We start from the raw sequence: 25,633 nt of genomic DNA on the forward strand, positions 1-25,633 counted from the left end.
TGTTTAATCATGATAATAAAAAATAACAGGAACTCAATAAATGAGTATATTTGGTAGGTGTGTTTGTTTGTAGCATTCTGCCGTGCTCTCTGGGTGACTTTTCCTTCACTGTGTATTTCAGGGCCACTCCTGAGGGGGGTGTAGTATGGTGGCACTAAATTTATGATTAGCATAAATGCAGTTACTGCTGTGAACCAGGCTCCTGTTTTTCTCATCTTTCATCATCGAATCATAGAAATCTTCCAGGAAGCCATAGATACGAGCAGATGGAGAGACACAAATGCACATATGGAGATAGCATTATAGTCTTGGCCCCTGTATATGTAATTTACTTGTACCTTCTGGATACTCTCAGGCCTAATTATTAATCCACAGTACAATGGATTTCTGCTGCATCCTACAAGCATCTAGAGAATGGGAAAGAAAGATTTTAATGAGATTTGCCATGAACGTATAACATAAGAGAAGCATGTAAAGAAATGAATTATTCCTTGGGGTATGCTTTCTTAAAGGCATTGTAAACTATGGGCAGGAACCTTGTATACCACAGCATAACAGGGCCACAGAAGTTTCATCAGTGCTTCTTCCATCTGACACCATCCATCTGTTCAAACAGTGGTCTGAGTTATCTCTGAGCTACCCAACACCTCTCCTAAAGCCAAAGAAATGACAGTCCCTTTGAATCTAAGAGATCGCATCAACTAAGTGTGGGAGAAATTAAGTTTCCTTTGTGCTAAAACAGAGATGAACCAGCTATCTCTGGGCTGCTAGTAGAATCTATTTCACTTTAGAACTTCTCAGTTTGCCCAATTTAACCCCTCTCTAGGTCTTTTGAATGTCTGGAATCCAAATAACCAATTTTTTGCTGAGAGACAGTTTTATCCTCTACTCCAGACTGTTGCCTAGGGCTTGGACTTGGTTGTCTATCTCAGCTCTTTGGCTATCCCTCTTATCTTTATGAATCTTCATTTTGGTTTTCCCTTGCTTGTGTGAAATTTCTAGAATAACCTAAAATTACCTGAAATTCCACCTGAAACTTAGACCATCCTTGATATTTATACCTGAAGCCCCATGTCTGAACCACTTTCCAGATTAGTTGGCTATCAGCTCTTAGCATTTTAACTGGATATGCTGAGTCCTTTCGGACCTTGATCTCTAACTGCTGACCCTCTCAGAGGTCCCCCAGCTTTGAATTCCCTTTTCTGCCTCCTCATTAACTCCTCCTGTTAGCCCCGTGCCTGAACCCTTGGTTCCCTTTCTCTCCCATGCTCCATGCAGGTGCTGCTCTCAGGTGGTAGGTACACCCTAACCCCACGTGCTTGAGCAATCCAGGCCGACTACCCGAACACAACTGTACTAAGGTGGAAATAAGGACCAGAAAATCAAAAGTGATATTTTTTCAACCCATTATTGATAGTCAAAGGGCTTTGAAAATGAAAGTACTATTCTGCATAATACTAAAATCAGTTTGAATAGCAAGCTGATACTTCTGAAAAATACCTGTACCTTTATTATCCTACATAAATGGCTATACTTAGAAGATGACTGAGTGTAGGGAAATTGAATTCCTCAATTGAGATGAAAGAATCCTAAAGTTTTCAAGTCTTTTGCGTTACTGAAACCGATTGAACAATTTACCAATTAAACTATGCTAAAATCCTCTTATGGCTTCTTACCCATAAGATCAAAGATGTTCCTTACAACATGTACTTATAATTAAATCATTATATCACTGTCAGAGTCATTTAACTCATGCAGGCAGCTCTCTCTCTTCAACATATTCTCTGATTGTTTCCCCTTTTCTATTCTATTTTCTCTTCCCTCATTAAAGATAGTTCCTTTTGAGCATGATATACATTGTCTCCTTTAAATATTTTTTTGACAACTCTTATGTACCAGTGATATCCATGTCTTTACTATCATATTAATTTTCCTTTATTATTTTCTATTCCTGTCTCACTTTCACATGTCTTCGATGTGTGTTTCAATGTAAGATAAATCTGGAGCCATTGTAGTGCTCACACCTTTGGTTATCAAGGATTCTTTTAGCACCTTTGCCCCCAGCCTTTGTGCAGGGCACACATGCCGTTGAGCCTCTGTCGTCAAGGCACCCTCATTCCTTCCCGGCGCACTAACAGGTAATCTGCACACAACCTCATCAAATTTCTCCCTTGGACCCCAGTTAGAGAGCAAAGTCTCGGTGTGAGTCTTTTCTCTGTCCGCAGAGTAACGTAGTGAGAGGCAGCCTGAGCTCTGACTTTGTCAGCTCTTTAGTAAATCACATGCAGGGATAAAGAGGACACCTTGCTTGCTGAGGAAACACATTTTTTATTCTTTTTCCTACGATATACTGGTTAACACTATGGGCATAAATCATCATCCATCTGATATAATAAATACATAATTAAACACATGAGGCCAAGAATGAGCCTTCATAAAGAACATACGTTTTATACCAGACCGGGGGGGGAGATATTTCAAAACAGTGAACAAAGCTTTGTGTCCTGCAGGGAAACACAACTGGCAACAATATTAAAAAACTGAGTGGCAGGAGAAATTTGTTCCTGCTATTATACGTAAGGCACTTTACTTATGATGCTATTTATAACAAGTCCTGTGAAAATGGTATAATTATTTCCATTTTGCAGCTGAAACTCAGAACTGGAAAGTGACTCATTAAGTAATAGGTGGAACCTGGATTCAAGCAAAGTCTGGAAAAACCAATAACTCGTGTGTCTTTAAACTGCAGCCCACACTCCTAGAATTTCTACAAATAAAATTACCATTAGTTTTCATCTTTCTGAAAGCAAAATGCAAGCGTTCCAGAGGGATTTCAGATATATCAGCAAGGTTTCTAAAAGTTATGATCACAAGACATAGATTTAATAGATACAGTATTAATATATATATTTGCATATGTATATAACATGTAATATAACAGTATAGATTACATATATACACACATATATGTTCATATTATGTCTCTTTGATAACTATGCCTTATAATTGTAACTTGTAGAAACTTTGCTTATTATACCTTAAAACGTATAGCTCTTACAGTTTCCTGATATGTAATTTTATTCAGTAAACACATTTTTCCTCAATCTAACTACAAGATATATTTAATGAGGTTAAGTTAATATTTAATTTTGAATTGTTTACTATTATGATTCTCTGGATATGATTCTTTGCTTTCTGTCTTAGTATTTTTACCCATTTACGTTATCATCTCCCTTGAGGCGACTTGAGTCATATAGATTTCAAACAAACAAAACACTAAATATAAAGTTACATCAGATGAGGAAATGGGGAAGATGAAAATAAGGAAAGTCATCAAGAAACTTACATATACATGGTACCCCCTCCATCTAATGGGTTGTTTGTGTTACCCATAGACCTAATTTAACATTTTTAAAGAAAAATTTTTGAAAGAGTATTTTGAACATTTTGGCTCCTGTAGTATCACTTAAACCTAAAATACTCACTAAGAAATAAACAAACACATAAATAACAAAATAAAATTTACTCTCAAATAGTTCATAAAATTTATCAATACCTATACCTATATCTATAATCTATGCTTATTCCTATGTTTACTTTTATGCCAATACCTATACTTTTCATGAAAAAGAGAAAGCAGTAGCTAATGATAAATAATTGGGGCCAAATAGCAGTAGATGAATCTGGGTGATATTTTATTCTTGCAATTTTTTCTTTAGTTTCAAATTCTTTACCTTCACTTTGCCTTGCCTGCCCTGTGTGGCCCTTTGAGGTGTACCATGTGCTTCCTCCACTCTCTCTAGTAGTAAACTTCTCTGTTACACTTTCCCTTAGTCTTTGGTGAATGATGGATCATCATAGGACACCTCTGGGGTGTATTTAACAAGGGTTAATTTGACAATATTACATCTAGAAGTAATCATACTTAAAATAATTTTTTTAATTTCTTAAATTGATATAAATATTATTTATAGAAATGAAAATAATTCAATCCCATAGTCCATAATCTATACATGAAATCTAAAAAGTGCTAGATTATGTGTAACTATGTTGAAGAAAAGAAAATTTTCCTAAGTTCCTTCATTTTTAAATTTGGCACATAGTGAATGTGGCCATATAGGAATGAATTTTCAAAACTATTATCATGAAACTACTGGTGATTATTTTGCAAAATGCACAAAATACATGAAGTCTTTAGGGAATGCCATTGATAGCTAAAAAATTGAGCAGTTCAGACACTGTTTGTCCACCTTTTCTTTCTCTCTCTCTTACTTCTTTATTTATCTTCAATATAAACCCCACTGGGATTCTTTTAAAAAAATTTTCATTTATATATCTATCTCTGAACCTGTCCCTCTAGCCCTATAATCTCCACTTTCCTTTATAGTACATTCACTTTCATTCAACTATCTGATTTTCATGCTCAAATTCTCTGAAGTGAGTGATTTCTTTGTATTTTATGATATGGTATTGTACCAATGCATTCACAACCTAAAATTAAATTTTCCATTTTAAGTCTATAACACTATAAGTGCCCAAATAATTTCCCATTTATTATTATTTCACATACTCTTAAGATATTCAGCACTTCCAAATGTCCACTCCTCCCAGCTTTCTCTATTAGTGTTTTATTGTTAGTTATTTATTAACTTGTTATGGGCTGTAAATTAATTTTGTATTGTTTTTACAGAAGGAGCATGGGGGAACAAAGACATAGCATTTAAAAACATTAAAATTAGTTACTAATGTAGATGTAGAAGAAATATACAAGAAAAAATATATATTTATTTTTATAGTATCATGCTTAGACCTGAAGGTGAGAGCTTTCACTCACATAATATTACTTATCACCTTGAAGGTCTGACTTCACAAGGTTTTTTTTTGCTTGGTTTGTTTTTTGTGTCTGCCACTTACACATTTGAAGAAATTTAAAATGTATAAGAACATTAAAAAAACAAGATTAATTAGTGTCTGTCTGTGCCACACATCTAGGGTATTTGTGTGATTTGTGTCACAGAACTTTGAATATTGTAGAAAACTGATAATAAAAATGAGTTTCATGCTAAGCAGTTGTGTCCAGTAGAATACAATTGATTATGGCTTTGTGGCTTCACTAGTTTTTGCATGTATTTGTAAAATCACTTCAGCATTCCCCTACTGACTACAGATGTACGACTCTTAATTTTGCTTGAGCTAGTAATAACATCATACTGGTTTTCTTATTAATTCATGAATTAAATGAAATAATTGACATTTATTTCATATTTGCATGAGACTCATAATTATGTTCTTTTTTAAAAATTATCTTTTAAAAGACAGTAAAAAGAGCAATGCATTGGCTAATGTTAACATAAGTTGCTTTGACCTAAGGAAGCACGTTAGGCAAGCACTGTTCATAACCTCCTCCTTAATTCAAGTATTTGGATTTTTTTTCTCCTGGGGTTCTTTACTCCATGCCAAAAGGTAAGCCGATCTTATCCCAATAACTGTTAAAGGGAACAACTCCAATCACGTGCAACATTTTGGGTGTGTGTGTATGTTTTAGATGTTGATGAAAATTATTACAACAGATAAAAAAGTATTTTGTCACAGATATTCCAATGACGCAATCTAATAAAACTTCAGTCAACCTTCCAGTCTTTGCAAAAAAAATTTCTGTTGAAATCATTCCAGGGAGTGATCTTTCCTTTCTTATCCCTTCCACAAAGCAATCAGCTCAGCCCAAGGATTTTCTTATGTTCACCTCAATCATGTTGCACAGCTGCCTTGTTCAGCCAGAAAACTTGGAGCCGGCCCAATCTCCAGACTTTGGAGGCTGCCTGCTTCCCCTTGGGAGCTCATGTAAGCACCTTCCAGCAAAGATGCAGTGTGCCTCATAGTGCTAGAATTCATTATAGTTTCATTTATAGCAATTAACTTTTTACAGATTTATTCTTAGTTTTATGACATTTACTCCATTTTTCACGTCAATAACATTTATTGCAGGAGCTACACAAATACATGTCACTCAGCTAAGTTTAAAGAAATGACTTAACTTCCCAAAGCAACAGAACGGTTGTCAAATTAACATTTAACATCCATATTTTTCATGAGGATATTTACATCGATTTTTTTATAGAAGTCAATAAAATACTTCCATTGAGTGGGTGAACACTGTCATCCTGTCTGCAGCTGGGCCCAGGGATGTCTTCAGGCTGTCCTAGCCTGAGGTGACTGATTCACTTTACCTTCATTGGTCAGCTTAAGGGTTTCAGTGTGATGTAGCCTGGGTGTGTGTCCTTGGACTAATTTCTTCACACACCATGTCTCATCTGAAAGATAAAGTTAGAATGAGATCTATTTCATATGGTTGTCATCAGAAACAAATGAGTTCAAACATGTAAGGCACTGAGAAGACTACCTGGAATGTTTTGAATGCTCACTAGATGTTCTCTGTTAGCTGCCTCCACCACACCTATTAGTACCACTGATACTAATACTTCCACAACTGCTATTACTATTACTAATACCACCACCACTATTACTACTACTAATGCTGCCATACCACTGTTACCCTGTCGGAGATGCTGGTTCACTTCCAATTTCCCAGTTCTACCACTTACTAGATTTATTATCTGGCATAATTTCTTTACAGAACTGAGCCTCAGTTTGCCCACATAAATTACTTTATATACATAAGTGTCTTTTCAAAACTCTTATAAAGTATCAATCAGCATATCAGACACCTCTGGTGCCAGGTGGGTACATTTTCCAAATATTCTGATAAAACAATGCCTTCATTTTGCTGTTAACTTCTAATGGTCCATGTCCCATAGCATCTTTACTATTTGTTTTTCTTCTTTGCTTAAAACTGACAAAGGTAATCCAAATAGTCTCAAATCTCTCAGTTTATCTTTTCAGATTTCTTAATAGTGTACTTTCATAAATTTTCATGTACTCTTCACTCTGAACAGAGCTCCAAATAAATCATTTTAAGTATTTACATGTCTGCTGTAAAAGATATTCTACAAAGTTGTACATTAACTTGGCAAAAACTTAAAAATATCTGAAATGATTATAAGTTATGAAGCCTCACGGAAAATTCTTTTTAGAAGTTACTCTCTTACTGTCATGTTCACAAAGATGGAGAATAGCTTTCTTTCTTATTTTCTTACCAGGGACAAATGGACAACCTTTTTTTCTCAGAAGGCCTATAAATTCTGTTTCCTTACATTTTTCATATCTCACTATTCTTTCCGCAGAAAAATGCCTTTATCATCTGTATGTGATGTTAATGTTTATTGCAACTCATTTTCCTGAATCCTACAGAAACAGGTAACATATTCATTCTTACCAAAAACAAAGAAAAACAAAACAAACTGTTTTTCAGAAATACATCAGTCATCACTAGAAGAAAATACAGTAGGAAGTTTAACTAGAGTTAGCTTTTCTGTTAAGATTTTCAGTTGTTAAATATTTCTCCCATTATTCACCAACTTTCTGGCCTCCTTGACTTTAATTTCTCTCCTAATTCAGCCTCCCCTCTAACTCTGTCCAAGTCACCTTCTCACGAATTAGATTATTTCCGTGTCCAGAGTTCACCCTCGTAGGCTCTGTAACATCAACAGGCTAAGGGTAAAATTCCACCAGGAGCTCCCTGTGAAAGGTCGCATAAATTCTCTTTTCTTCGGGGGCTGTGATGCCAGCGACTTCTCTGGCTGCTCTCTAGCTCTTTCTCGGCCCCTCCCCTTAGAGCTATAATTAGGAAACTCCTGTCCCCACAGTTCTGCTTCCTCTGTCCTCACCTCTCCTTCCACACCTTTCCCACAGAGATCTCAGCTGCCCTGAGCTGTCATTAATGCCCATGGATACCATCCAGAGGCCCTAACCCTTGCCCAAATGCCACTTCTGTGTCTCATGATCTGGTCAGCATCTCCCCGTGAGTGCTCTAACAGCACCTCATATTAATCAGGCTTGAAAGAAAACCTTTACCCAGGTACCCTTCCCCTTGGCCTACTGCCCTTTTAGTCAGGTGAGAGGCAGTTCAACCCCATCATAGCATAGCACCTGAAAAATGCCTTCAGATGCTTAAAAAGGGGCTAAATTGCTCTCCAGATGTTATTCTAACTGTGGTCTAAGTTCTTATGGTCACATTTTGCAATTTGTCACTCCTAAAAATAATCAGGCTTCCTGGAAATTGTCAATGTTTCAAACAGTGAAGGGATGGTGGACAGTTCTGTGATATGTCTCCTGGACAAGAGCTGGTCTCCGAGATCAAATTTTTTAGCTGCTCTCTGTAAGTGCTCCAATATGCAATGCAGCTATAAATAAAAACATTGGGTTTATTTTTTTCCCTTTCACACTATTCACAGATCATAGTACGAATTTCCAACACGTCCTTTATGTCTTTATGTCTACTCCCTGGTATAACCAGAATTGAACCTGAGAGAAAAACTGTAGAGGTTTCACTGCCTGTGCTAGTCATCAAAATGCTTGCCCGGAAAAAAGGAACATTGCCATGAGAAATAATGCTCAAGTTTTTCAGCCCTCCAATGTGAGAAAACATCCAGAGTTCACAGAATTCAGGCAATGTAAATTAGCAATTTCTCCAGCACTTCCTGCTCAACAATAATAAGCCCTCAAGGGAGTTTGTAAGTGTCCCTGGAAAATAAACGGGAGGCTGGTGACTTCTGCACAACATCTCCTGTGACTTAGGAAATGTCATTTAGTTAAATTAGTATTCAGTGACTGGGCTTAGGGACACATTTATTCTGAACTAATTAAAATTCTCATTTAAACATACCCGAGTTGCCGGCTTGATCCCTGGTAGGAGGCGTGCAGGAGTCAGTCGATGGATGTTTTGCTCTCACATCAATGTTTCTCTCCCTCTTCCTTCCTCTGTCTCTAAATATATATATATATATATATATATATATATATATATATATATACACACATATATATGTGTATATATATATTTTTTAAATGGTCCACAAAACAGTCTTCTTTCCTTCTGAAGGTTTTACTATTACCTAGTCTTTTGCTATTAAACGTATATGTTCCACTGAGACAAACAGTTTTGAGACCTTTCTTGCAACACTGTATGGAATAAAAGTGGCAGGCATTAGTGATAGTATATGTTTGAGCTCTCTGGACAGACTCGTTGGCTTGCCCTCTCCACCAGTCTTCTTGTCCGTTGTTTTTATGACACACACAGCAACTGCCTTTTTCATGTCACAGACAACAATACAACCCAAAGGAGGACAGTCAGAGGAGCTCTCAACACACACATGGACTTGCCAGGAACCATTTCAGTAGTGGCAACATTACCATATTTCAAGAAGTTGGTGCCATTTTTGTTTCTTACCAGAAGAGTGATCAATCTCCTTTAGGTCAGCTAATTTGTGTGCAATGCAAGCTGCTTGACAATCCAGCACAGAGAAGCCAGCCTTAATTTTGAGTAGATGGTTCAGAACAATCGCCTGAGGCATGATGCCAGCTGCTTCCATTGGTGGGTCATTTTGGCTCCCACCAGCCACATTACCACGAGGAATATCTTTAACAGACATGCTCTTGACATTGAAGACCACATTTCCCCAGGAAGAGCTTTACTTACAACTTCATGGTGCATTTCAACAGACTACTTCAATGGTAACATTGACTAAGGCAAAGGAGGCCTCCATGCTGGGTCTGAGAACACCAGTCTCCACTTGTCCTACAAGGACATTACAACAACAACAATTTCATAGATGTCATGAAGGGGCAGACGAAAGGCAGATGGATTGTGGGAAAATATGTTGTTATTCTGAAAAGAGACAGTAAGACTAAAACACTGAATAACTTCAGGACAATTAAGCCAATGAAAGGGTTTGTATAGTTCATTTACAATGAAATAAAATAGGAGATAGAGGAAGTAACTATGAAAATTTTAAGAGATTATAATAAATATTAGGTGGAGTGGATGGTCCATCAACTTCTTAGATTATGGAAGGACCAGAAGAGACTCATTCAATTTTCCCTGGCCTAAATGAATTTTTAAAATGTGATAATGACATAAATATGGAAACTACAGTCTCTTCAGAACAAGTGCTGATTAATGGTGTGAAGTAAAAGAGGAAATTATAATTCTGAGTGATGGGTTGGTCAGGGTGGCGTGACACAAGAGTAGGAGGGGCTGAGAACATTTGCATCAATATGGATTAAATGGCTTGAAAGTGATATTGTCGGATACTTGTGCACAATGTACCTTTGTACTCAAATTTGCTAATGAAATTGCTAATACAAAGTTAAAGGATGAATTGCTTATGATACAGGATATGGTGATGCAACTCTTAAACGCTTATATGTAAAAATACGGCTCAAAGTAAAAATTCATGAGTGGAGGGATTCTTTTTGTTGAGTTGTATGAGTACTTTATATATTTTGGAAATTAACCCCTTATCAGATGTATCATTGGCAAATATATTCTCCCATATAGTGGGCTCCCTTTTCATTTTGATGCTGGTTTCTTTCACTGTGCAAAAGCTTTTTATTTTGATGTAGTCCAATTTGTTAATATTTTCCTTTCTCTTGCTATTTCAGAGGGAAGGGGGTGAGGGAAGAGATTAACCAATGAATTTATATGCATATATGCATACCCATGGACAGACAATAGTGCTGGCAAGGCCTGGGAGAGGGTGGGAGGAGGGGGGAGGGGTGAATGGAGGGAAATGGGGATATCTGTAATATTTTCAATGATAGAGATAAATTTAAAAAATAAAAACAAAAGAAACAGTATAAGATATTTGGGTCTCATCAGGGAATTTTAGTTTATTTAAGTTTCACCTGTATTAGTACCCCAAATTCTTGTTTAATCTGCCAGTGTTATTGGTGAGGGAAGCTGATGGATCCTAGAGTTTAACAGTAGGCTATAAAGGATTAAATAAAGTATTGCCTCCATAGTGTGCTGAATCCAATATGATTTTAACAATTCCAACTGTGCAACATGCTGAAGAAAATCACGGTTTGGTGAACAATTTGTTTTATTTTGTTGTTTTTCATTTTTCCAATTTCTATTTCAAAAGAAAATGAATTAATTTGTATTCATGTGGAATAAAATTAACAAATACTGTTTTCCCACAAAGATATATAGGTCCTGTGGATTATTGAAAAAATCTGCTATGAAGACTTAGATTAGATTAAATTAAAAATATTGCTCTTCCTCAGATTGATGATATAATGTTGGCAACTCGATCTGAAGATCAAGTGAGATGAACTAAATGCTGGTTAATCATATGACCAACAGAGGGTCATAGGTTAACCCTGCTAAACTAGAGTCAAGCATAAATAGCAAGATTCTTAGAAGTTATGTAAACTGGAGACACTAAAGATAGGTCTCAGACAACCAAAAATACGATCTTTTCTCTGGGAGCTCCAAAATGAAAATAAGAACGAAGATTGATTGGGTTGTCGGTTTGTGGAGAAATCACATACCACATCTGAGATTTTTGCTAGTCCCATTTCACAAAAGTGCCAGGGAGAAAGATGAATTTTAGTGATGTTATGTAAACAGAAAACACTGTGGAAGTTTCAAAAAATGCAGTTTAATAGTTTACCCAGTCTAATCCTGGGGTGGTACCACCCCAAAGCTCAAATGAATGAAGTATCAGCCACTTGTACTTAGGCTGCCGACAGGCTTTTGTCAAAGCTCATGTCTGCTGGCCAACACTAACTGCTGGGAGTTTGGAGCAGAAATGTGCCAGAAGCTGTTGCCATATAAATTCCCTTTGAAAGGCAGTTTTTGGTCTGTTACTGGGCTTCAGATGAGACTGTTTCTGTTATGGAAGGACATAAAATTATTTTGAGAGGCGAGATACTCTCATGTCATGAGTTATATCAAAACAGCCTTTCAATATGAGAGGGGAACACACAGAGGAGTTGGAAACGATATATTAACAAGTATGCCACAGCAGCCCTCATTTCATACAGGGGCAGGTGGCTGCCACACCTTTAGGTTCTATGTTAGATCCACCTGAGGGGTCACTTCAGTCTCTATCTAAACGGGCACATCCATCCCTAAGATCCATTAATAGAGGATTCTGAACAAGCAGCCACGTTTAGATACTTCCTTACAGGAGGCTCAGTCTGAAATGCAGCCGTATTGTGTCTGGCCAATAGCTGAAATTTCAAAGAACAGTAAAAATAAAACTACTGAGTAAGCAGAATTAGGAGCAGTGTTCCTCGTGGCATCGGAAGAACCAAACAAAAATAATACAAGAGTAGAATCGTGCAGCAGTTTTTAGGCAGAATCCAGTGGATTAGCAGCAAATGATCCTTAAACAATTAGAATATGAAAGAAATCCCAGTGTGAGGCACTATTGTTATGAAAAAATATGATTTGGGAAGGGAAAAAAATCACAGTTGTACATAATATATGTTCATATATTTAATTATTTACTTAAATTACAGTATGTTGAGAAAAGTGCCTAGATACAATGAACTTAAAATATCTTCTGTGCCCAGCTTATTGTAGCATTCTCTGTCCCAGTTTTTTGAGAAAAGAAGCCTCAATCAGGATAAAAAATAATTAGCAAACTAAAATCAACATTAGTTTAGGTAAGACATGGTGGGCTCACAGAAGCCCCAATACTCTTTGAGTATATATACCTTTGGAAAGTTCTTTGGACTACTGCCAAGTATACTATATTTGGGGGTGACAATTAGCCTTATAATGCTCTGCTGAGGGGTTCAACTTTTCTGGTTCCGAGATGGATTCTTGAACTGTGCTCAATCAGTAAACTCACTGGCAGCAAATGCTTGGCAGATAATATTTCCTGAAACATTCTAAGAGAGCCTTGAGTGAAGCTGGTTCAAGTCTAGGAGTCATAGGATGAACCAAACTTGTCTTAATGAGGAGTGATAGCTGAGGAAAAACCTGTGGGCTTATATTGCCATTTAGGGTGAATGCTATTTTAGGAGGAAGGTGAACAATGACGAGTGGCCTGCATGCGGGAGGCAGAGACCCATGGTTCCCTCCCACAGCCATGTTTCTGTCTCTCCCTCTCCCTTCCTCTCTCTCTTAAAAAAAAAAAAAAAAAAAAAAATCCACTTGCTGAAATATAAAATCCATTCCTTTTGTTTCAGGCTCAATTAGAAGGAACACTTTCTCAGTATATCGATCCTTTTTATATAAAAGTGTTTTATATTTGAAATGCTTCAAAATGCTTTGTTCCATTTTCTTACTTGGTTCTACCCTCTTTTCTATTTTATTTTTAAAGGTGGAAGTAATGGGTGCTAATTGAATTCATCTTCAGGTTTCAGTTCTCTTTTAGAGGGCAGCTTTCACGCAGCACGTGTTAAATGTGTAAAGGTTGTGTCAAGGCTGTTATGAGTCCATGCCGAGGATGCCTTTCTGAGGCCTGCAGAACTCGCTTTATAAAGATCGTGCCTTCCACCCTTTTCCGAATACACAAAATCTATACCCATACACAACTATAATACCAGTTTTGCTTTGAATAAAAATAAACTATGCACTTTTATTATGTATTTCACTCTATAATTATTTATTATATATTTACTATGTTTCAAATACTATTCAAGGTAATAAAGATACAGTGAGAAAAATAAATAAATTCCTTCACAGAGATTACATATTTTATATTCCAAAATGTTTCTTTCTTTCTTTTTATTTTCTTTCTTTCCCCTTCCTCCCTTCCTCCCTTCCTTCCTTCCTTCCTTCCTTCCTCCCTCCCTCCCTCCCTTCCTTCCTTCCTTCCTTCCTTCCTTCCTTCCTTCCTTCCTTCCTTCCTCCTTCCTTCCTTCCTTCCTTCCCTCCCTCCCTCCTCCCTCCCTCCCTCCCTTCTTTCTTTCTTTCTTTCTTTCTTTCTTTCTTGTCTTTCTTTCTTTCTTTCTTTCTTTCTTTCTTTCTTTCTTTCTTTCTTTCTTTCTTTTCTTTCTTTCTTTCTTTCTTTCTTTCTTTCTTTCTCCTTCCTTCCTTCCTTCCTTCCTTCCTTCCTTCCTTCCTTCCTTCCTTCCTTCCTTCCTTCCTTCCTTCCTTCCTTCCTTCCTTCCTTCCTTCCTTCCTTCCTTCCTTCCTTCCTTCCTTCTTTCTTTCTTTCTTTCTTTCTTTCTTTCTTTCTTTCTTTCTTTCTTCTCTGTGTTTCTTTCCTTCTTTCTTCTTTTGTGCAAAAGACATATAAAATATTTCTTCAAGATTTCTCAGTTTCTCTATAAAGTAAATGAATAAACATGAGTCTCATTGACCACACACCAGTGTATTCTATAGAATACACATTGCATTCTGAAAGTGAAAATTTTCTTGTGGAATATGTGCTCATCTCAAAAAATTGAAAATCTAAAATAATGCAGAAGTTGTATGATCTGTGATAGAAAATTATTCAACAGCTTCAAAATTTGTGTAACACAAATGGGTCTTGATTCACTATATGTAATGGCCTATTCAATTGATTTACACAGCATGTTTAATTCCAGAGTTTATGGGGGAAAAAAGTGCTGTATGTTTTTTTGTGGGATATATCCAACACTTAAAGCTCTTAATCCATAGAAAATTAATTATAGAAACAGGATTTGGAACTTGCTAACTAACAGATTATGGAACTTGCTTTTGTCATTAAGCAGGTGGTTAGCATCATTTTGCATTTTCATAGATTTAATATACATTTTCCTTCTCTGAATTCTGGAGAAAATTATTATAAATAGTCCTGGAGAGAGCAATTAGGAACAGTAATTTATTCTCCATGGCATTTTATTAAGTTTTGCTAAACTCAAATGAGTCTCGTAAGAAAATGATTATAATATTTTAATTCAGAGTTTCTAACAAATTGGGTTACATGATGGCTTCCTCAAAATTCTAACCTAAGAAAAAGTAATAATTTATTCAGTAAATCTTTAAATGTAAACTTACTGGCCTTTAAATTTTTTTTCTTACTTTTTGCTGCTGAGAATTAAACAGAAAATCCCAATTCAAAACGTATAGAATGTGTCCATTTCATATTTCTTACATACAACCTATAGTCCTTGTTAGCCATTAAAACTTGAGTTTATAGGTATTCAGTTGTTAGGACCTTAAATCTCAAGATTCTGAAGATTTTCACTTCAAGATGGGTTCTAGGGGTAATTCAGAGGTGAAAATCTTAGATGCTTATTTTTTAAAGTTTGTAATAAACCTTGATGATTTTAAAGTGCATTTTTGGCCCTTTGGTTTACGGTTATTAAAACAATGAATTTCCACAGTGATTTTTGTTGAGAAAATTTATAAATGTTCAGAGTAGTCACTTAACATGCATAATGTATTCTTCCTATAAAAAGCTGTAATTTTTAAAAATCATAGGCAGTTACCTTTTGTGCACCACAATATTTTGGGAATTACTATCTTGGAAACAGTTTATGTGAATTCAATATAAACATGTGAATGTGAGTGAAAAGTGACATAAGTTGTTATTAAGCAGAGAAACAAAAACATTTAAAAATAAATATCTCAGATGTGCAAAGACTCAGGTCTGTTCTCTTTCCCAACGTTTTATTGAAAATAAAAAGCCTTTGTTTGAAACATATCAAGATAGTTTTAGTTAGGTATGGGAAAGAATGATTTCTAAAGAAACTTTCCCATACATTTTGGGATTTCCAATGATATCAGTGTCACCTCTTGTGAAACTAGAACTGTACATGTCCCCTCAGGGCATTGGACCAGAATCCAGCATAATCATTAACCCAATCTCCAGATAATCTGCAGAGTTCAGATGTTGCACAGCAGAGTGGATGCATGAAAGGGCAGTACCTGTCCATTCCCCGTTATTTGGAGTTGTGGTTGTAAATCTTGAATGAAGTACATGAACTAAACTGACTTTGTTGTTTGTTTTTGTTTCTTTCATTTTAAGTGAAAATTTAGTTTGGCTAGGAATAGAGGTGCATGTGCCTGGTAAGTGCCCCTCCTCTAGAACAGAAAACATAAAAACCTAAAACCTTCTCAACCAGATAGTCTGAGCTGAATTTGCCTTGAATCTCTGATCACTTATTTTGACTTTAGTGACCATAGACATCTGGGATTTAAATAGGAGAATCTTTCAATGCCATTCACCTTAAAATATTTGGACTCTACGATGACGAGCATTTATTGGATGATGTGTGCTAAGCATCAGAATCAGGACGTTGAGTAAAATAGAGGTACCTTTGCCCTACATAGGTTATAATTCTATTTTAAAAGCAGATGTAACAGTCTTATCTTAGTATATGATGTTCTTTATATACAATTAATATCATATAATACTTTTCTTATTTTTCATAGCCATTGAAAATAAAATGTATCTTCAGTTCATCTGACTCTGCAAATTCCTTTTTTAAACTAGATCTTTTGTGCATGGGTTTTGTAGGCAAGCATGGTGTTTTATTTGATACAAAGGTATTGTCAGAGAGAAATATGTCCAAATGCAAGATCTGGCCCGTAGTGTTTATACATAACTAATCCTCAATATCCGGCCTTATAAACTGAAAAATGTAAAATTCAAGATTAGTATAAAGATTAAATAAAATACCTCATATGTGACATGAACAATTGATGTTTTTCCTTAGAAATAATTTATATTTAGATTAATAAGTGTAATTTACATAGTCATAGAAAAACAATAGAGCAAATAAGTAATAAAGGATAACATGAAATTTTGCCGAGTCTCTACTACATGTCAGGTTCCTTAAAAATTGTATTCCATTAAGTATATTGTTAAAATAGCAATTTATCAATTTTTTGTGAACAATAATTTGCACTTAGAAATGCACTAATTTCTGTGAGGGCAGGAAATGGTATGCATATATGATTTGGTTCCTGCTCAAAGGAAAATTGTGATTAGATTAGGCATATGACTTATATTCATATAACAAAAGGGCATAAATGAAAGGACACGTTCAAATTCAAAACAAGGGCATGATCAATAACTATCATTACTATGATGAATAGAAGAGGTCATTAGGAATTTAAGCAGCTTAAATGATGCTTAGAGTTTCTGAGACATAATTGAATCATTTGACTTTCAAAGCTATAATAGAAAAGGGTTTTTAATCAAAGAAGTATTTATAAATGTATCACTTTGAAATTCTGAAAAGTTAATAATTATCTGAGTGAGAAATAAAGGAGTAATTATTTTAACTATCAACAGGTTTCATGACTGTAAGCTTAGAATCTACAATTTGGGACATAAAGTTACTTTATTTGGTAATTATAATTGTGTCGTACTTTATATAGTCGACTCCTTTCTAAGGAAGTGCATCAATTGAAGTGTTCTTAGGTGAAAAATAGTTTACATCTACTAAAGGATTTTATATTTGAAATAAGATATATGTGCATTGTTTATTAGGTAAATAGTTTGGTTTTGAGCAATAATGCCCTCTCTTCTGTGTTTTAAATATGGATTTCCAATACTAAGTACACTTCAAACCTGTGCTAAGGAATAATGATATGAAATTTTGCAAAAAATCCTTAATCATTTATAACACTTATTTGCCAGTACAAAGCATGTTTCGTACTCATAATAGGGAAGAGCATTTAAAATAATAGTGTTTAGGAAAAACTACCAGAGACCAAAGTGAACATTCTCTAAATTAGCCTTGTCAACACAGGATTTTGAGAAGACCACAGAAACAAATGAAGATATTCATTAATACTTAATGATTAGGAGATTTATTTAATTTTCCTTTTTATTGAATTTATTGAATTTACTGATTAATCAAATTATACAGGTTTCAGGAACACAATTCCACAACACATCATCTGTAGACTGTATTGAGTGCTCACCAGACAAATGAAAAGGGTAATTGAACTGAGACTATTATATATGAACCTGTTAAGATTTCAGCTTTTCACTTTTTAAGGGCATTTTACTTTCGGTTCCCACCTTGGCCAAGCTAAAAGATTGATTTTAGTAACATGCCAGCAGTTGCAAATGCTTTCATATACTTATCTACTCAAAATGGAAATACATTTTTGTTCAGAAAGGTCAATCAAATGACAGATTATTGCTTTCCCTCTCCTGAGTCTTTGTGCTCCTTCTCTTTAATGTTGTCCCTATTTAAATATCTATTTTCATTCTGCTGAATTTGTAACCTATATTTTCACAAACTGTTAATAAGAGTTATGACATTAACATCTTTATATTCAGAACTAAAAAACCAGACTGACTTCTATTTTTGTAAACACTTAGTAAAAATTCAGTGACAAAGTTAGCTTTTCATGCCTCTTCCTTATTTTTTGAATGCCAATGATTGTTTCTAAATCTCTTCATAATGCAGAAATGTTATACTTTGCTTACTCTATACATATGTAAGGATGACTTAGTGATGAATTCAGTTATTAATACAACTAATGTGTTCCTAAATTATCTTGAGGTTTATATTTTACTATCAATTCCATTATACTTTTTCATGATTTAAATTTTTATCTTATACAAATTGTGTTATTTTCCAAATTTATATACCTCTGATCTACTATGTTAATACTATTTTAGCCAAGGTTATAAAAACTTTCTTAATAAACTCAACATGATGTTTGCTCTTTTCTTCTACAAACTGCCATGAAGCTAATCTTCCTAAGGAGATGTATTAAATGTAAGGATGAAAAATACAAAGAAACTTTGCACAAATCCCATCCTCCTGAATGAATCAGAATGTAATAGGGGGAGTGGTTTTTCCCTTGGCAGAAAGGGAGCAACTCATATAGCTCCTTAGAGCCAGCCTTTGACAGTTTTGATTGGAACTAACTTAATAGAAATAAAAGAAATGTTACTGCCTGAAATATTCAGATAATTCAGGTAAAACGTGTTTTTTCTTTACCTTTAACTTACATAAAATATAACATATTATGAATTATAATTTTCCATATTATTCCACAGATATACTTTGAATACTTTTCTCTATGACTAGAGATATATAATTTTTATTACCTAAATATATTAAGAAACTGTACTTAAACCCTGATCTCTCCCACCCCTGTCTTGTGAGTAATTTTGTTTACCCTAATATCTGCAATGTTTCAAATGTCCTGCTTTAGCATGTACTATTTTCCATCTTGAATTTCAGGAAGGAAAGCAAGCGGATGTAAATGTTACTAGTCACCCTTTTATTTACATATTTACATCCTTTAACTGAGGAAAAATGAGCTGTGGCGGTGGCAGGGTTTATGTGAGTCATTCGCAGCCTTGCCAGCCATCCCCACGCTAGCGCAGGAACACGTGTGCCAGGCCCTCAGCCCTGCTGCTGTGGCTGCTCCCGGCACACACCGTCTACACAGCTTTTCAATTCTGCGTTCATATCTGCGATTAAGTCGCGATGATGTTACACATTCATTTATTCCAGGTCAGCACCTTGGTCTGGGCTTCTGAACAAAGCTCCAAGGTTGCTAGCCTGCCAGAAATCCCCGCCTTGAAGCCTTGGGCTTCCCGTAACCCCTGCAGGCCCTGATGGGCCAGCTCTCTCTGCCACTCGATCTTTCCCCAGGCGCCCCCTCCCTTCAGCTCCCACACTGTGTGTTGTAAGCCGGGGCTTGGACAGGGCATGAGACTCTTAAGAGCAGTTTAGGTTTCTGACAGGGTACAGGGGCCAACTGAGGCATCTCAGAAGGAATTTTGTCAATTGAACCTTATCCTTCCTGCTGATTTTAAGCATCTGCGCAGAATTCAGCAAAGTCTGGATGTTATCAGAATGGCATCTAGATTTTAGGCCTTGTATTATTTTTTTAATTTTTTTTTTTTTTTTCAGTTTGAGCAAGAAATGCTTTTTTGTAAATCCTCACCTGAAGATATGTTTTTATTGATTTTAGAGAGATATGAAGGGAGAGAGACAGAGAAAAAATGATGTGAGAGAGAAATATCAATGGAGTGCCTCCCTCATGTACCCCCAAACGGGACTGAACCTGTAATTTAGGTATGTGCCCTAAGTGGGAATTGAACCTGCAACTTTTTAGTGTATGAGACGATGCTCCAACCGACAGAACCACCTGGCCAGGGCTAGACCTTGTATTATTAACATTATCATGTATATAATGTTGAATAATTTGGTTCTTTTGAGTTTTGCACTCTAGAGAAAACAACTTTACAGTCTATTAAGCAGATTTTTATTTTGTAGAAATTAAATAACTGTCATAATATATGCTAAATAAATGTCACAAATGTAAATATTGAAAAACAAGTACAAGAAAGGAAAGAATAAAAATGAGAATAAAAAGTATTTTAGCACTTTGATATATTGAATATATTATACTTTATTTCTTATTTATGCAAAACAATACCTCTGTAAACATAATTAAACATGGTCTGTATTTTGATTATATAAATGTAATATATATATATATATATTATAGCTTCTACTTCTAATACTCTAATATAAATTTATTTTTTAAAATTGATTGTTTAATAAAAAACAGATCATTTCTTATAGCTGTTTCAACAAAGACCAGGAGCATTACCACTAAAAAGTTTTATATTGTTTTTTTTAGACAAAGTAGAAAGGACATAAAAAACAAGAGAACTGAAACGGGTGTGAGAGTAATTTGTGAAGATGAAAAATTCTGAAAGCTGTATTTTTGAATTGAAGTACACTAAACCTTCATTATTCAAAATGGTATGCACTAGCAACATGCAGCTAATAAGAATCTGAATGCAGTTAGTGGAAATTGAGAGGTGTTATAAGTGTAAAAATACAGATTTCAAAGACAGTATGAAAAGACTATAAATTATCTCATTAAAGTTTTTATATTAATTGCAAATAGAAATGAATTTATTTGGGTATATTCATTATTAAAATTAATTTCCTCTGTTTTAAAATTTTTTATGAGAGAAATTTAAATGACACATGGGACTCATATTTAAGACTCATATCTTATTTCTTTTGTAGTGCACAGCTCTAAAATGTTGCAATTGACAGGACTGTTGTGAAGATTATTTTATTAACCTTCAATCCCCTATAATAATTACTGTGACCATATCTTTTCTTTTGACAAATCACACTTATTCCATTCTAAATATAGGCCAGTTGACCTACATGCTAATAATTAAAATTAATTTTATTTAATTTGATATTGTGATATAAATAATCCACTTTGGCTGCAGATACATCTTTGCTGCACTTCTCTGATGTGTCTCACATACATCTAATTAGAGGTCAGTGCTCTACTATATCCAAAGTCAAACCTCCATCAAATTCTAAAGAAAAAACCCAGGTAGAGGAAAACAGAAAGTAATTAAAAGAAGAGTGTCTTATTCCCATCCTTCATATTTTGGAACCACAAATATGAAAGAAAACATTTCACTTTCTGCTTTGTGTTTATAGGTATTGTGAGAACAATCTGTTCACTTTCTCTGTTTATAAGGCATTTTCTAAGAAGTTTAGAGTAAGATTATTTTTTTCAGAATTATGTTGTCTAGATGCTGTTTTTCTTAATAAAATTTCTTGGGCATAAGTTATATATTTTATATATATTTTAGCAAAGTTTTGTTTTGAGAACTCTAGAATCAAATTCAACCATAAAATCAGGGTTGAGATATTAGTGGAAAGGGCAAGGAAATAAGAGTGAAATAAAATATTTCAAACATAACCATTCTGTAAGTAATCATGTAGTGCCGTGCTAATGCAAGATTTCAAAAAGTATTGTCGTGCTTTACCCTTGCTGTTCTCTTGAAATTTTCTTAAAAGGGTTTTAAAATGTGGCTAGATAGATTCAATGCTTTTGATAAGTGACTTTTATCTGTCTTGAAGTGGTTTTGTATGACAGTGACATCTCAGAGTACAAGAAGTAATTTGCTCTGAAGAAAAAAAAAGGTGTATAAAAATACTTAGAGAAAATTTTCTTTCAAGAAATTGTTTCAAAAAAGATGATGTCCTACTTACTTATATTCTGATTAACTGGATTGTAGTGTTGAGACCTCATTGTGTGTGACAATGGAAAATTGTCAATGTAACATGCCCAATATTCTATTACTTTAATTTGGCATGACTATTGCTTTTATCGGATAAGTTAGACAGCTACTAATAATGAGAAAATGGAAGCAATAAGTGAATCTATTAAAATAATGACTACAGTAGAATAATAACTCTTGTAGCCTTAAACTTGTAACATCTTTTCTTTGAGATATGTTCAGCAAATTGAACTTACTTGAGAATGTCAAAACACACTTCAAAAATGTGACATTTCCATTAATAGATGTAGAGTTGTTATTATACAATCTATCAATATTCATTCCTATTGTATTTAAGTAAATAGGCCCCTGACATTGATCACACATGGGAAAGATAAATTTACTAAACTTATTTCTTTGGGTTTCCCAGCATAAACTCTCCATCCTTGCCAGCCCTTAGCCAGTACCTCACTGTACCACAGCTACTTGTCTGTTCCAAATTCAGCCCATGTCCCCAACCTTTACTTTATTTTCTATTTCCTTCCTCAGCCCTCAGATGAAATAAGTACCAATAGAATCTTATGAACTGTTCTGATATAAGATATCTAATAACATTTCTGTCTATAGACTGGGGCGCAGTGATGTGTAGGGACTCGGTACTGTTTCAGCACCTAGGGAACTTGATTTATACCAATCCTATCCATTCTTCAAAATCCAGCCTAACAGACCTGCCCTTCATTCCCACTCAACCAAAATCACCCACAACAGAATGCTTATTATTCTGAATTTCTAAAGTTTACTTCTCTTTAAGAAACATGACTGGATACTGTTGAGTCTGAACTAGGTACTACAGAGGAATCGTGATAACCAGGATGCCTGCTTCCATGAAGCTTCCATTCCAGTGGGGTAGATACATAATAAACAAGGAAACAAATTAGCTGCAACACAATTCAGCAATCCATTGGATAAAATAGTATATGTAAGGTGCAGTTATTCAGCTAGCATTATTAGTAAATCATACCTCAGAATGAATTACTTTAATAGACGAAGAAGGCTTTATCCTTAACACTAAAGAGAGAACAGTCACACTGAGACTATAAGGATCTCAGTTGGACTTGAGAAAAAAAGAATAGTGTTCTTGGAGTTTTAGCAGCACTAGCTAAAAATAGCTGCCACAGCAAGGGGGTTTAGACAGCCTTTGGGCAAGTGCGAAGGACCAGAGAGAGGCATTGGGCCTTTTGCATGGTGATGCGTGAAGGAAGTTAACAGGTTGCAATTACATAGAAGTGATTTGACCAACTTTGCCTATGCCAGAAAGATATTTCTTAACTTGGTGTTTCTAAAGAGTTGGCATGGTAAACTGAAGTGACAAAAATACTATATTCAAATCAGTAATCATTGTTGACATAAATAATTAGTAAAGCAGAGACTTTATGTTTCCTAACATATCTTTTCATTTGTCAGTAAAATTATCACTGAGGTTTATTAATAGAATCATATATTTTAGGAAGTTTGCACCCGTTTTAAAAATTTTGTTTCTAGTTCCAATATTCTAGAAGTGGATTTCAGTAACTAACAGGAATATGACTGCTCATATCATAATTCATATGAATCTTTCTTAAAGAAATAATCTGAAGGGTAAAAATATAAAGTCATTTAGGGAAAATGTCTTAGTGTTGCCAGAATATTGTCTGTAATTTTAAACAAATTAATCTAAACTAAATGCACACACAAGAAGAGAATACAGTAAGTCTTCACCTAACATCATCATAGGTTCTTAGAAACTGTGACTTTAAGTAAAACTAATAACAAAACCAAATTAACCATAGGCAAAGACCCAAAACACTTTTAATATTAAACATTAAAATAAATGGGACCTATACATACATTTAAGAAAGATTAGTAAAAACAGGTACAATAATTATTTTCTACCCCCTTATTGCAGTCCAGGGTTAGAGGGGGCCAGAGCCTCTCCTAGCAGCTCAGGGAACAAGGCGGGACCCCACCCTGGCCAGGACACCCTCCCACTGCAGGTGCACTCACCACCACCCCCCCCACACACACACACACTCAGCCTGGGACAATATAGACACATCATTGCACTGCACGGCAAGTCTTTGGGATGTGGGGGGAAACCCATGCAGACATGGACAGACATGGGGAGAAAGTGCAACCCCACACGGACAGTGGTCTCAGCTGGGAACAGATTCTTTTTCTTATCTACTTTATAAAGAAATAATGTTGAATGTAAGGATGTTATATGAAGACCTGCTGCACTGAAGTACAGAAAGCAAGGATATAGTGATTTAAATATATACATATTTTTCATTCTCTCTTCTTAAACTGGAAGTTTGCAGTTGGGAAGTCCAGGGCCGGGAAGGAGGTGAGCAATGCTAACAGCCATCACATCAGTTTCCATCTTCATCTTCTGCCATTGAGGGCCTGGTTTTTCCCTCATGGTCATGATCTCATTTTTCTAAGATGAAAGCCTCACATCCACATCAAGACATCAAGACAGTCAAAGAGATATGAGAGTCAGAGACTTCTGCCTCAGCTGTTTGTCTCCTCTTTACAAAGGAAGTGAAACTTTCCAGAAGCTTCACACAGCCCATTTCCAATATTGTCTCTAAGGCAGGAGAGAGGTCACTAAGGCCTGACATCCATGGAACGTGCTTAAGGAAAAGAAAATTGTGGGCGATTAGCCCAGTGAGTAAATGGTGTCTGCCATTTCCTAATTGTTTATATTACCTTAACGGTTACCTGTTGCAAATCTAGAATAATTTAATAAAAGAAATTTTGACATTTTGAATGGGAAAATTTTGGTTATGCCAAAGTTTATATCCGTTGCTGGTTGTTTAGCACCCCTCATTCCCACCTGTGCTCTTCTGGTAGTGCCTTTCTGTCACTGTGACAACAAAAATGTCTTCATGCATTTCCAAATATTCCTCAGATGGCATCATTCACACTGATGCCCACTTAATTAATTTCATGTAATGAGACTGACAATGTTGATTAATTCTGTGACTACATATAGTTAAAATGACATTTCATTTTAGAACTGATCATAAAATAATATTTTTCACATAAACACAAAATGGTTATTTTTCACATAAACACAAAATGGTTTTTGTGAAATTGTCTAGGATTATTTAATACTTGCATTTGGGAAGGAAATAGAATAATGAAGTTCAGACTAGAGGTAATTAGCATGATAAAACTAGTAAGTCTTCAGCTCATATAAAGTTGATGGCCAATTTACCTTAGTACATAAAAGATATATACTAATGTGAAACACAGCTGAGTCTTAATTAAAATTGGAAGTAGACCAAGTAAATAAATTTCTATCCCTCTTTCAACTGCTATTTTCTCTTCTCTCCACACTAAACATTGGTAGTGTTTTAATGTCACCTCTTATCTACCCAATATCAGAGTCCACTCTCCAAACACTAGGACTTGGTTCTTTCCTAATGTGCCTTTTCTTTTCTTATCTTTTGCCCATCCTCACTTTTCTCCTTCCATCTTCACCCTCCACTAACAGTTTCTAATTTTTTTCTCAGCAATGTCATAATGCAAATGATTTTTATAGCTCATAATATATTATTTTCTAAAAAATGAGTCAACATATGACATCTCTTTAGGCTACTAACATATTACGAAGGCTATGTGCCTATGCCAAGAAATGAATTCTATTTGGGCAGTTTCAGCCATTAGAAGCAAGTATAGCATGTGTATAAGATGACCTCACTGCACTTTGGGTTTTAAGAATATCCAAAGAAAGA

General features: G+C 35.2%; 1 pseudogene; it reads right to left on the minus strand.

Moving 5' to 3' along the window:
- Window positions 1-7,600: 7,600 nt before the first annotated feature.
- LOC107525475 (elongation factor 1-alpha 1-like) lies at window positions 7,601-24,811 on the minus strand (annotated as a pseudogene).
- Between the last annotated feature and the right edge of the window lie 822 nt (window positions 24,812-25,633).

Source organism: Miniopterus natalensis, chromosome 6, assembly GCF_054644295.1.
Source record: "Miniopterus natalensis isolate mMinNat1 chromosome 6, mMinNat1.hap1, whole genome shotgun sequence".
Lineage (NCBI taxonomy): Eukaryota > Metazoa > Chordata > Mammalia > Chiroptera > Miniopteridae > Miniopterus > Miniopterus natalensis.